The sequence below is a fragment of the Loxodonta africana genome, chromosome 8 (genome assembly GCF_030014295.1).
Source record: "Loxodonta africana isolate mLoxAfr1 chromosome 8, mLoxAfr1.hap2, whole genome shotgun sequence".
Taxonomy (NCBI): Eukaryota; Metazoa; Chordata; class Mammalia; order Proboscidea; family Elephantidae; genus Loxodonta; species Loxodonta africana.
Genome location: NC_087349.1, coordinates 98589364 through 98604117, shown reverse-complemented (window position 1 = coordinate 98604117; position 14754 = coordinate 98589364). Strand labels below are relative to the sequence as shown.

General features: G+C 42.0%; 1 protein-coding gene across 5 annotated transcripts in view; it reads left to right on the top strand.

The window, feature by feature from the left end:
* ELMO1 (engulfment and cell motility 1) overlaps window positions 1–14754 on the top strand; it is a 644335-nt gene that overhangs the window by 184321 nt on the left and 445260 nt on the right. The gene's annotated exons all lie outside the window — the stretch shown is intronic.

Here is a 14754-nt window from a genome sequence, read left to right as displayed (position 1 = left end):
CTCTTAACTACTACGCCACCCGGGTTTCCCAAAAAACCTGTAAATGTATCTAAAGCCTTACTCTGTCATTTTCCTCCACCTCTCTCTCTATCCCTCCTTCCTCAGAGGTAAATGCCAGCCTGAAATTGATGTATATCATTCCCATGAATGTTTGTATTCATGTTTGTGTTCATGAATAATATATAAAATTGTTTTGTGTTTTAAAATTTAAATCATTGAATGCATCCTTTTGTCATTTAATTTTTCACTCAAAGTTGTATTTTTGAGATGAATTATGTATCATATTCCATGACATGAATAAAACACAGTTGATTTATCCATTTCCCTGCTGATAAGCCGCTGTTTACCCAACTTTGGTATCACATTAGTAACGTAATGAACGTCCTTCCTGTGAACCTGCTTGAAAGTTTCTCTAGCATAGAATGTAGAAGGCTGCTGGGTTATCTTAAACTTTACTAGTACCAGTAGTACCAGTTGCCATTGGGTCAGTTCCAACTCATGGTGACCCTGTGTGGATCAGAGTAGAATTGTGCTCCGTAGGGTTTTCAATGGATGATCTTTCGGAAGTAGGAAGTTGATTGCTAGGCTTTTCTTCTAAGGCCTCTCTGTGTGGACTCAAACAGCCAACCTTCTGGTTAGTAGCAGAGTGCATTAACTATCTGTACTGCCCAGGGATTCCTTAGTTTTACTAGGCATTGCCAACTTGCTTTCCAAAGTGGTTTTGTCAACTTCTATTCCACTTCAACAAATAAGATGTCAGAGTTCCTACTCCCCACTTCCTAACCAGTGTTTGTTGTCATAGTTCTCTTAATTTCAGCCAGTTGGATGGGGATATAATGGGATTTCTTGTAACTTTAATTTGCATGTTTCTAATTACTGAGGCTGTGCATATTTCTCTGTGTTTATTATCTCTTCAGGTTTCCCTTCTGTAAACTGCCAGTGTAGTCTTTGTCCAATACAGGAAGAGTGATGGGGCATTTATTTCCAGTGATTTACAGTAGTTTTTTAGAGGATGCAGACAAAAATTCCTTTTTCTATATCTACCCCTAGTACATCACCGTCTTTTTAACTTTTTTGTGATGTCTGTTATCAAAGGGAAGTTTATAAAATGATTTTAATATGATCAGCTTTATCATCTTTGCCTTTATCATTTGGGTTTTTGGTGTCTTGTTTAAAAGCCCTTTATTTATCTATATGTTATAAAGATATTCTCTTTTGTTTCCTTTAAAAAGTTAGAGAGTTTTGATTTTCATCAAAACCAAGCAAACAAACAAAACTAAACCCATTGTTGTTGAGCCGATTCTGACTCCTAGGATCCCTATAGGACAGAGTAGAACTGCCCTATAGGGTTTCCATGGAGTGGCTGGTGGATTTAAACTGCTGACCTCTTGGTTAGCAGCCGAGCTCTTAACCACTGTGCCACCAGATCATTAATGCATTTTGAAGGGGGCTGTGTGTGTGTGTGTGTGTGTGTGTGTGTGTGTGAGAGTGTGTGCGTGAGTGATCTTAGGTAGAAAAACAAGCCCATTGTCTTGGAGTCCATTTCTACTCATAGCAAACCCTATGGCGACCTTACAGAACACAGCAGAACTTCCCTATAGGGTTTTCAAGGAGTGGCTGGTTAATTTGAACTGCTGACTTTTGAGTTAGCAGCCATAGCTCTTAACCACTGTGCCATCTTAGGTAGGGATCTAAGTTTGTCTTTTTGATGCATACAGCCAATTGTCCTAGCACCATTTATTGAATATTCCATTGCCTGTCCCCACCCCCCATGATTTGCACTGTCTGTCACCTCTTTCATTTGTCAAGCCTTGTGAATATAGGGGTTTCTGTGGCTATTTTGTTCCATTGCCATATAGTTTTGATCACTACAATTTAGTGACTTAGTAAATAGACTTGATATCAAGTAGAATGAATCTTCATCAAAATTGCCCTGCCTAGCTAGGTCTTTTTCTTTGCCATATACATTTTAGCATCAGCTTGTCAAATCCCATTAGGATTTTGATTAAAATTAAATTAAATTTATGGATTAATTGTTGGGGAAAATTGCTTTCTTTAAGATATTAGCCATCTATGAAAACTGTATATTTTTCCACTTGTTGGAATGTCCCTTAATGTAAAACTTTATAAATTTTCCTATAAAGTTCTTATTGAGCAAGATGTATATCTAAGGTACCTCATAATTTTGTATCCATCATAAATGGATTCTATTTTTAATTACTTCTATTGTTATAGCCATTATGTACCATTTTTTGTTTGTTGTGTATAAGGTGCTGTATGTTGAGTTTAGTAAATTTCTGCAAATACACTGGGAAGTATTTCTCAGGGTGTTTCCTTCCTTTTAAAAATTAAACAAAAAAATTGCTAGTGGTTATATAACGAGTAAATACTATGGTCTGAATTTGCCCTGAGTTTTGTCTCTTCACCTTTAGCTAAATGCCTTTACTTTTTAGTTGTTTCTCTGATGTATGCCATCTTGCTTAGCAAGATCTTTTTATAGTAAAAAACAAACTCTCATTATAGGGGCTTTATGTGGAAAAAAACATTTAATTCACCAAGTAGATGATCCTTAGTATCAATTAGTTAATTCATCTGGATAGACACATTAGTGGTAAAGGTTAAGTCTATATAAAAGAAATGCTTTCTCTGGTCGTTATCTTGGATCTACTTTTAAGGAAAAGACCTGTCCTGATTGAAATAGCATGATTTTTTTCTGTTTTGCCCCCTACGTCACCAATGGAGTCCCTGGGTGTTGCAGTTAACTAACTGAAAAGTTGGTGGTTTGAATTTGTGCAGAGGTGCCTTGGAAGAAAGACCTGGTGATTGACTTCTGAAAAATCAGTCATTGAAAACCTGATGGAGCACAATTCCACCTTGAAACCCATGGGGTTACAGTGAGTCAATGCTGACTCCATGGCAACCTTCCTAACGCTTAGATCTGAGTAGGGTTAGTCTCCCCGACCAGAGAGAGAGCTTCTGGAGACAAAGCCTCTTATGTCCTATTTTAGTGAAACAGCAGGAAAAAAAGCTCAGATGCAGATGAGCTTTTAAGACTTTTTAGAGATTGACTGGTTAATTGCCTCCTCTTACATCTGTCCCTACTAACTCCTCGAGGACAGTCTGTGTAACTCTAACTTTGCTCCTGGTGCAAGGAGGGGAAACAGAGAACAATGAAGGAAGGAACCTCAGCTGGAATTCAAGCTAAAGCCAGCTCTTTCTCCAGTCATACTGTTGGGCTCTTTCATTTCTGGCCCTCCGTCTAGGTTCCACTTTTCCAAGGTCTCTATCTGGCCTTCTCTCATACCAGGGCCCTTCCTCTCAGGGCGTTGGGACAGGCGAATTTCTGGGAATGTTTCTAGATGCTTGTGTTAGCCTAAGAGCACAGTGGTTGTAGGTGTCTGTGGCTGTTTGTAACTTCTCTTGGGTGTCAGGGATGCCTGATGCTGTGGCTTTAGGTGAGCAGTAGTGGTAGACTGCAGCTCATTTCCGTTTGGGACTCATTGGGAATACATGGCTTGATAGTGAAATGAGAAAATATATCTCGGTTCTCTCTTTAAAAAAAAAAAAAATGCTTGATGATACATATGCCTCATAGTAAGCATGAAATAAATACCCATTGGTTGGCCAAAGATAGTAACATAGGGAAGAAAAAGAAGACAAGGTAGGGATTATTTGCAATATGGGAGGAGGAAGTAAGGGACTGTGCTTCTGTCTTTGAAGGCATTTAACTTTAGATTACAGATATATTCTGACTCTTGTTCTGGTCTCTATTATGAATAGAATACCCATTCCATTCATTCGAAAAAGCATTTATTGAGCACATTTTCCATGGCAGGTACTGTTCTAGGCACTGGTGGCACAATGATGAGCAAAATGTGAAGATTCCCATTTTTCTGAGAAATATATTCCCACAAGTAGAGAGACAGACAGGAAATTAAAAACAAACAAACAAAAAAAGAGCTAGGTATTTATTTTCAGATTGTAATGAGTACTATGAAGGAACTAAATGGGATAATGTGACAAAGATATGGGGGCAGAGTGTGGTGGGTCTTGGTATTTTGGTTTAGTCTGCTAGACCAGCTGTAGCATCTCCTGGGTTCAAGGATGGACCAGAAATGAGTTGGCTTGGTTCCAGTTTGCAAATAACCAGATATAAATGAAATAAGAGTACAGGTAGGTAGAGGTGGTTTCCAGAATTGGGGCATTAAGGCCTTTATTCCTCCAAGCATGAGTCTCCAGAAACGAATTTATACCTCCTTCAAGGCAGTAATTCTGTGGGCAGGATTTCTGTCACCCAAGTGTCATGTCTGGGTCCATGTGGTGCCAGCTTTGGGGCCATATGCATCTGCTCTGCAGGGGCCTGTATGTCTACCTGTGGGCCTTGGCCAAGATGACAGTGAGGCATTAGGGAATGTCTCTCTAAAAAGGTGATAGTTGAGCCAAGACTGGAGGATTAGAAGGAGCCAAATCAGAGCACTGCAGGAAGGGAACAGCTAATACAAAAGCCATGAAGCATAGAAGAGCTTGGTCTGTTTAGGGAGCTGAAGAACTGAGCTGGGAGGTGGTAGAAGGTACCAGGTGGGATTGTAGGCATTGACTGAGGCCTTATCAGGCTGAGTCTTCTAAAATATATATGGTAGGTGTCTTAGTCATCTAGTGCTGCCATAACAGAAATACCACAAGTAGATGGCTTCAACAAAGAGAAGTTTATTTTCTCGCAGTAAAGTAGGCTAAAAGTCCAAATTCAGGGCATCAGCTCCAGGGGAAGGCTTTCTCCCTTTGTCAGCTCTGGAGGAAGGTCCTTGTCCTCAATCTTCCCATGGTGGAGGAGCTTCTCAGGTACAGGGACCCCAGGTCCAAAGGACGCACTCTGCTCCTGGTGGGTGCTGCATTCTCGGTGGTATGAGGTCCCCAACTCTCTGCTTACTTCTCTTTCCTTTCATCTCTGAAGAGATAAAAGGTGGTACAGGCCACATCCCAGGGAAATTCCCTTTACCTTAGATTGGGGAGGTGACCTGAGTAAGGGTGGTATTACAATCCCACCCTAATCCTCGCAACATAAAATTACAGTCACAAAATGGAGGACAACCATACAATACTGGGAATCATGGCCTAACCAAGTTAATGCACATATTTTTAGGGGGGACATATTTCAATCCATGACAGTAGGAATTTGAATTTTCTTCTGAGTACAACAGAAAGCTGCTGCAGCAGCAGTTGTAACCTGGGGGTTCATGAATTTGTATAGGAAGAAAATTGTAGCTTTATGAAAATGGAAACTGTGAATTATTTCAATCATGAATGTAGGCAGCAAGCCACAGTAGTATAAACAGTATCTGAGCCTCTGTTACCAGTAGAAATCATAGATATCTCCATTTATTACTGTTACTATGGCTATCTCATGTCATCTGTGATCATTACACCTAAGTAGAAATTGTGGGCATTATTAGACTTTATATCTCATTATTTAATGCATCGATAAAGTAGTTAATAAACTATACCTTGTGGGCCAAATACAGGCCTCTACCTGTTTTTGTAAATAAAGTTTTACTGGAACACAGCCATGTTCATTCATGTATCAGTTTATGTATTATATACAATTTATGTATTATAGTTGCAATAGAGACTTTTCTGGCCATGACGCCTAAAATAGTTACTCTCTGGCCCTTTGTGGAAAAAGGTTGACTGACAATTGCATTAATAAAGCAGTGTTCACAACACAATTAAAAAATATTTTGGTAAATGGTGTGTTTGCACACTTGTGTATTTTATTCCATGCATTTACAGACATTGAGAGAAGTGATTCATAGGCTTTGTGAGGCTGCCAAATCACCCGTAAACCAAAAAAAAAAAAAGAAACTCATTGCTGTCAGGTTGATTCCGACTCATAAGTGATCCCATAGAACAGAGTAGAACTTCCCCATGGAGTTTCCAAGGAGTGGCTGGTGGATCTAAACTGCCGACCTTTTAGTTAGCAGCTGACCTTTTAATCACTGTGCCACCAGGGCTCCATATCATCCAGGGCCAGGGGAAAAAAACACAGATCCCTGTACTGCAGAGGCTGAGGCAGGGGAACAAAGTGAGCTGACCGCTGTTTCTTCCACCTGACATTCTTTCTGCCCCTTCTTTATCTGGCAGATTTTTATATATCTTTCGGCGTCCAGTACAGAAGCTGCCTCTTCTTTAAGAATAATTTGTTGCTTCCGACCAGGTGCCCAGCAGAGGCTTTATTAATGCTCTCTAATTAATCCCTGAGGCAGTGGTAATTCAGTGGTAGAATTCTCACCTTCCATCCAGGGGAACAGGGTTTTGATTTCTAGCCAGTGCACCCCATGTGCAGACAACATCCATTTGTCATTTGTGGTTTGTCTGTTGCTGTGATGCTGAACAGGTTTCAGTAGAGCTTCCAGACTAAGATGGACTAGGAAGAAAGGCCTGGTCATCTACCTCTGAAAATCAGCCAATGAAAACCCTAGGGATCACAATGGTCCAATCCGCAGCTGATCATGGGGATGGCACAGGACTGGGTAGCATTTTTTGCTGTGCATGGGGTTGGCATGAGTTGGGGACCAACTGGATGGCAGCTAACAACAATGATAATCAATCCCCGTAACAACACTCTGCGGTGTAGTTATGACTATCTTCATGCAGCTGCGAGGGAAGAGAGGCCCAGCGATGTTGTCATGTTCAGGATTTCATTTACCATACATTTATTGAGCACCTGCTGTGTGCCAGGCACTGTGCCAAGTGCTCAGGTCACAAAGCTGTCACGTGGTAAACCCAGAGTTTGAATCTGATGCATCTGACCCATCCCTCAGCTTGGTCAACCCTCCCTTCCATGGTGCTCCTGCCCCATTTCCTTCCATAGCTCCTAGTGCTATAAAGGTTTACATGTCTTTCTCTCTTCATAGACCATTGTTTGTACTGATTTTGGCATAGAATCAGTCTTTTCTCTGCTGTAGTAGCATCCTCAGTGATCATTACCAGTGCCACTGCAATGGCCCTTTAAATATGTTTTTTGCAAGCACAAACTTCTTTCCTATAAGTGCAGTTCTTGTCTCCAGCAGTTGTGGCTTTCCGAGACCACAGGCTTTGACTTGCCTATTGCATCCCAGGTTTAAACATTTGCACATGTTGTTTAATTGGGGGGTAAGTTAAAATTGGTGGCCGCAGGAGGGGCTGACATCAGGTCCCTATCTCGGATGGAAAAATGAGGGTGCTGGGGAAGGCCGGCTGCACGTGGTTCACCTCTGATTGTGCACCTCCATTCTGTTCAAAACTGGGGAGGTCACTTTCTCCCTGAGAAATATAGACGATATTCCTTAGCTGGGTTCAGCACATGCCCACAATATCAGGCATTTTTCCTGTATTTTTTCTTGCTCCTGCATCTTACAGGTAAAGAGTATTATTTACGTGATTACCAATGGGGCACCAGTATTTTTCAGTGCATACACACTCATTATATTGTATAAATTTGAATTCGTACTGCAATACTATTTTGCAACTTACTTTTTTCGTTTCATAATACAATGTGTCATGTTTTTATATTAAGCATTCTTTCATAGTGATGCTTTAGTGGCTATATTATGTCTCATTGGTCTATTTTACTGCAATTTATCTAAATTTCCTTCATATCAGGGAATATTTGGGAGGTACAAACAGTTAACGTGCTTGGCTCCACAACAACTGGTATAAAGGGGATATTTGCAACACTTGGTATATCACTCAGGGCCCAGTCAGGACACAGAAACCATACTGTTATTTGGACAGGAAAAATTTAATGCAAAGACTTGGTAACTAGTAGAAGCTGGTTAACTACAAGTAAAGGGGTAAAAGAGGACTTGGTTGGGTTCAGAAGAAGCAATTGCAGAAAGTAGCTATGACCTCAAGTCTAAGGAAAAGTTGACAGATTATGAACTAAAGGCCAGGAGAGGGTAACCCCTACCCAGCAAGGCTCTTCAAAGAGGTCATGACTAACACAGGGACATGGAAGCTGCAGGGGGAAGGGAGTCAAAACCCTTGTCAGAAGACACAGTCTGCCCTGGACTGAGAAGCGCCCTGCCCTGTAGTCAGAGGGTTGGGCAGACAGAACTGCTTGGAAGAGACTACTGGTAGGAGAGATTGACCTGAGGATGCAGCACAGCCCCAGGGCTTCCCTACTGAATAGTAACAATGGCAGATCTCTAGGGGAAGTGCCTTTCTGCCACCCTGTGGGTTTATGCCAGTGCCCTCTATTGGTGAAGCTTCACATTTCCCCCACTGGGAAAGGCGAAGTGCCTTCAGGATCCAGCTCCAGTATCCCAAAACAGGGCAAAAAATGGTGGCTTTACAGTTGAGAGGCCATAAATGATAACTAGAAGACTTGGGTTTGTTTTCAGTTTCTTTTTTTTTTCTCTGTTATAATGCTGCAGTGGACATGTTTTGTAAAAACAACCAACATCCCTGATGTTCCTGTAGCATTAATTCGTAGAATTTGATTTGGAACATTTTTAAAGCTTTTATTATACATTGCAAATCATCTGAAAGTTTTTGTTTACACTCTCTCCAGCTACATATGAAAGAAAAGGCAGATAGTTTTGTCGGAGAACCTGTTATTAGTTTTTCGGACCTTAGCTCCATCTATCCAGTTGTTGACTTGGAGGCAAGGATATGCTAAGAGCCGCAGTTCCATGGTTGTAACTTGGACTGTCACTTAGTAAGTGCCAACACTGAAATGATGGGAACATTCCTGTGTTCCCGAAGTCCTCTGTCACCCTGCCCACTCTCTCTGACTCCACTGCCTTTCCACTCTGATTCACTGCTGCTGACAGGTTAATTTCCCTAAAATATCCCCTTTGTCATATTAGTAATCTTGTTCAAAAGCCTTAAATGTTTCCCCATTGTTTATTGTATTTATTGTATTAGGGAATAGAGTAGGCAGGAGAATTGACCTTTAGAGCTGGGCCTTTTTCCTCCATTCTGTTGATGAGGATACTGAAGTGAACTGACTTGCCCAAGGTTACCTGGGAAGTTAGTTGGCCAAGGCCCAACCTGTGGCTTCCCTCCTTCCAGTTAGCTGTACTTTGCAGACTACTTGACCACTCTTGGTCCATCAGCCTCTCCCCCTAACTAGTTCTCCCAGCACAGCTCCCACAGTTTGAGGTTTTACTAATGTACAACCTCATCCCCATAATGCTTATACTGTGCCTTTGCTGATGTTGGTTCTATAATCCAAGATGCTAAAATTGGCTTCTTTAGCCTCTGTGCTCAAGGGGACCATCTTGAGTTGCAAGGCTGAGCCTAAGACTCACATCTGAATAATTACCTTGCATTACTTTTGAAAACTCTTAGCACATTGAAGTCAGTAAATTCTCATCCATGGATATGGCTTGGGTTTGACCCTGAGCATTTAGTCCTGAGGACTGGATACTGGCTGAAGGTAGGTGCATGTATGCCCAATCCTGCCAAGGGAATGTGGCTAAGGAAGCAGCAACTGCCCTGTCTTGTTGAAAGAGTGCCCCATGCAACAAGACATCTAATAGTACATATTCCTTTGAGGTAACCTTGTTCTTATCCAGAAAAACATGTTGTTATTTATCACTGTCTTCTACAAGTGGTTGATTAGAACACTGAGAAGGACCAGCAGTCTCCTTATGTTCTTACCCTTGGGCTCACTATAGCTCTGGAGACTCCTGGGGCTCTCTGGAGCTGTCAAACTTCCTTTTCTTTGCTTCTTTTTATGCAGCTCTTATAACAGATAGAAAGAGAAACCGTTCATTGTGGAACAGGTCCTCTACTTTTGCGATCTGCATTTGCAGGCCACAAATAGGTAGCTACCAGATATCTCTTCGTACCTGTCTTGTTTTTTGTTCTTTTGGTTTTGAGAATTGGGTAAAAGATAACTGGGTGCTGGGAAAAATCAAATAACTGAAGAAAAAACAACAAATGAAAATAGAATCCAGTTAAAACCAACAAAACCTAAACCAGTTGCCACTGAGTCAACTCCAACTCATGGTGACCCCGTGTGTGTCAGAGTAGAACTGTGCTCCATAAGGCTTTCAGTGGGTGACTTTTCAGAAGTGGATCTCCAGGCCTTTCTTCAGAGGCCCTCTGGGTGAACGTGAACATCCAGTGTTTTGGTTAGCAGCCAACCGCATTAACCTTTTACACCACCCAGGAATTCCTAGAATCAAGTTAAGGGCATGAAAAAGAGAATGGACAAGAAGTCAGATTACCAACCCTTCAATTAATGGGCAGAGAAAAAATGCTAAAGCTATAAAGGAGAATGGTAAGGATACTGGGCCTGGTGGAAGGCTAAAACCTCTGTTCTGGGAAATATACATTTAAAACAGTTTACCACCTTTCCTTCCTTACCCTTCTTCCTTATTCTAGGGCTTAGCCTTTTGTTTCGGGCTTTGAGGAGGGGAGGGGATTTTAGGGTATTTATAATAACAACAACAAAAAATGCCTCCTCAAATGTCAGACCTGCAGTCTTCTGTCTAGAGGCATTGCTTTGTAACCTAGCAACCAGTGTATCCTATACTGTCCCCCACTTATTTCATTCAGCCTGAAGATGTGAAGATCAAGCAGATGGACACATAAAGGACAAAAGGGATCAGGTCTACATGCAGAATCAGCCTTTGTGATGATTAAGTAATGGGTCTGAACAGCAGCATTGTTTGGTAGTATTACATCCAGAGTAGGACCTCCTCCCATCTGGATAGAGACAAAGAAGAAGAGAAGAGGAGAGACCAGCCAGGGAGACAGACTGTGGAGCTGCCTGCCCTCTAGAGGCCTGGATGCTGGGGGCTGTCCACTCCCATTGGACTTTCTGTTGTCCTTGCTAAATAATGGGAAGAGGGTGGATGGAATTGGAAATTTTGACCAGGGAATAATTTTCCTGTCTAGATAAGAAGTTGGCAAACTGAGAAAAACAAATTTCAGGGGGAAAACTGACAACAGTGACATTTTTCTGCAGGATCTTATTATCCAGTCAGCACAGAGGCTACATCGATGAACTAGCTCTGTAAAGAAACACAAAGACATCCTTTTGAGACGCCTGTGAATGTCAGGGGCTAGTACTGTCTGGAACTGCTGGGTATGAGTAAATACGACAGCGGGGCTTTCACTGGGCCATTTGTCATTCTTCTTGTACGTTGTGTGCAATTGGGACGTTTCCCTGTAGAAATGTTCTTTCAGCTTCTTTTCTCCTCTTCATTTTTGAGGAGCTACCATGAGCCTTTTTTTTTTTTTTCTACCATGAGCCTTGTTTGCCTCTGACTCAGAATATGTTAGTGTTCTTACCTTGAAATTTGGAATACTGGCTCCAAATGTACTGGGTAGTCTGAAGAATTAGACTACAGTGATTGTCAGACTTTGTTGTGTATCAGAATTACTTGAACTCATAGTGAAAATGCAATGGCCCAGATCTTGGTTTCAATGGATGTGGGGTGGAGCCTGAGGAATCTGCATTTTAATACACACCCATGCTGATCACGGAAGCAGGTGGTCTGAAGATCTCAAAAGAAATGGAGAATTAAAGACTGAGTTCCCAGAAAGGGGCACATGGCAATTTCTTGGTGCAGTGAGTTGGTAGATACAGTCTCCATTTTGCAGACCCCTCCACCCCTTACGGAGGGATTGGGGCTTTCACTCATTTTTTTCATTTTCACATTTATCTGTCGTTCAGTGATGTTCTTTGTCCAGCCTGGGAAAGAGAGCCCTGCCTCAGGTGAATGCTGCTTGGATTGGCCCTGCTGAAAGCTGGCTTCCCACGAATTGACAATACACTGTTTACAGACAAAGCTGGGTAGCTTACTGCTCTCTGTGGCAAGATGAGTTCAATTAGAGAAGCAAAACTAGTTGTTTGTTTTTAATTGCTGTCTAGTCAACTCCAACTCATAGGACCAAACGTTTCCTGGTTCTCTGCCATCTTCATGATCATTGGTATGTTTGAGTCCATTGTTGGGGCTGTTATGTCAATCCAGTTCATTGAGGGTTTCCTGTGTTTTCCTTGACCCTCTACTTTACCAACCAGGTGACTTTTTCTAGTGATCTTGGCAAAATTTTCTAGTGATCTTGGCAAAATTAAAAACAAAACAAACAAAACCATTGTGGTGAGTCGATTCTGACTCACAGTGAGACAGAGTAGAACTGCCCCAAAATGTTTCCAAGGAGCAGCTGGTAGATTTGAACTGCTGACCTTTTGGTTAGCAGCCATAGCTCTTAACCACTTGTAGGAGATATGTACAGGTAGTCCCTGACTTGTAACGGGATTCTGTTCTGATGACTCCATAAGTCAGTTCTGACTTAAATCAAATACCTTTTTTTGTTTGTTTGTTTTCAGTATTATTGCCTTTCATTATCAGTAGCCCTGGTGGTACAGAGGTTAAGCACATGGCTGATAACCAAAAGATCGGTGGTTTGAACCCACCAGCCACTTCATGGGAGAATGATGTGGCAGTCTGCTTCCATAAAGATTTATGGCCTTGGAAACCCTGTGGGGCAGTTCTGCTCTCTCCTACAGGGTGGCTACGAGTTGAAATCAACTCAACGGCAGTTGGTTTGGTTTTTGGTTTTCTATCTTTATAAATCTGATCTTTATTTGTCTTTGGGGTTGGAAACATTATATATAAACTTACAGATATATTTTAATACATACATTCATTGAAAAAAGTATGCAAATCATAAAAATGTACTCCAACAATGAAAAATAATTGGACAACGTTGGCATTTTGTCAATTGCAGTAATAACTCCACTTATGGAATGTCCTGGATCATCTGGATTATCCCTGGGCGGGTCTGCCTATTCCAGGAGCTCAGTTACCATGTCCACTGCCTCTTACACTGAGCCTTGTTCTCCACAATCACTAATAAAGGGGATATTTGGTTCTCTGTCTTCTGCTTCTTTTATTTCTAAATTTGCATAGAACTTGAGCAGGGAAGAGGTGTGCTATGTATTAAACTTCCTCAAGACTCAATAATTTTTCCTTGCTGTCTTCCTTGTCATTCCTCATAGAGGCCTCGAATTTTAGAGTTGAAAAGAGATTGTTTTTGATTGATGTAAATTCATTTCACCATCTCACATCTGAGCCTGCCTGTCGAGTGGCCACTGAGCACTTGCTTGCATGCTTGTGGTGATGAGGACCTCGCTCTCTCAAGAGGCTACTGGCCTAGTGCGTCTGGGGACGCTTAGTTGGGCTGGAATTGCTCCAGTGTCCCCAGGCTCCTGAGGAGGGTTTGGATGAGGCCATGTTAGGCTCTCAGGCCCTCCAGCCCTCAGTGTGAAATGTCCAGATGTGGTTTTCTGTGGGAGGGAGTGTTGGCCTGAGGTCTGCCTCTGACTGGTGGCTCCTTCTAGGTAGGTTCTTTTAGACAATTCATTTCTAATAAGTGGTTGAAATTGGTTCAGGGAGCAAGTGTTCCTGTGTCTTTGGCATCCCGTCCTGAGAAATTCTTTGATCACTTCATTGTGCCTGTTGCATCTGAAGACAGCATGTAGCTTGTCTTAGATGAGGCAGGGGAGAGATCTTCAAGGCATGTTTGGTAACCTCCTGGCATTAGTGCTCCAGGAGGGGGCTGGGGCCACAGTGACCCCTAAAGGCTGCCTCCCAGAAGCTGAGCATGGTGCATACTCGGATGGCAGAAAAGAAAATTGCTAGCAAATTCTACCTTCACTGCCAGAGATGCTGAGCAATGGCTTCAAACACTCACCTCAGATTTCAGAATACATGCCAAGTGGAGCAGGCTGATTTGGGGTCAGCTTAGTTATGTGGTTTGTTCTTAACTTCAAACAACATGTAAAAGGAGCCAGAAAATGTTAAGACCCAAGCCTCTTAGTAACCTTTATTAAAAAAAATAACAGTTTTACTGAAATATAACAAACCAAAAGCCAAACCTGTTGCCATCGAGTCCGTTCTGACTCATGGTACCCCTGTGTGTTACGGAGTAGAACAGCTCCATGGGTTTTCTTGCCTGTGATCTTAACAGAAACAGATCGCCAGGCCTTTCTTCTTTGGAACCACTGGGTGGGTTTGAACCGCCAACCTGTCAGTTAGTAGCTGAGAGCGAACTGTTTACTAAAATGTGATTTCCGTAATTTACATAAAATTCACCCTTAAAGTTTTCAACTCAGAGTTGTGCCACCATCACCACAGTCAATTTTAGAACATTTTCTTCACCCCCAAAAGAAACCTCTTTGCATTAGCAGTCACTGCCTCCCCTACCCCCCCAAACTCCTGGAAACTGCTTGTCTCCTTCCTATCTCTGTGGATTTGCCTGTTCCAAGCATTTCATATAAATAGAATCATACTCTCTTCCTGTCTGCAGCAAAAGAGAGTGAAGAAACCCAAAGACTCAAGGGAGCAATTAGTCCAAAGGCCTAATGGACCACATGATCCACAGCCTACACAACCCTAAGACCAGAGAACTAGATGGTGACAGGCTATCACTACTGACAGTTCTGATTGTGATCACAGCAAAGTGTCTGGGACAGAATAGGAGAAAAATGTAGAACAAAAAAATCTAATGCACAAAAAAGACCAGACTTACTGGTCTGACAGAGACTGTAGGAACCCCTGAGACTATGGCCTTAAGACACTCTCCTGACCTGGAACTGAAGCCATCCCTGGAGACCACCCTTCAGCCAAACAGTAGACAAGCCCAGAAAATAAACAAGAACACCCAAGAGGAATGTCTTCCTTCGAGCAATCGATTATATGAGATTAAAAGGACAACATTTGCCCAAAAGCAAAGATGAGAAGGCAGAAAGGGGTA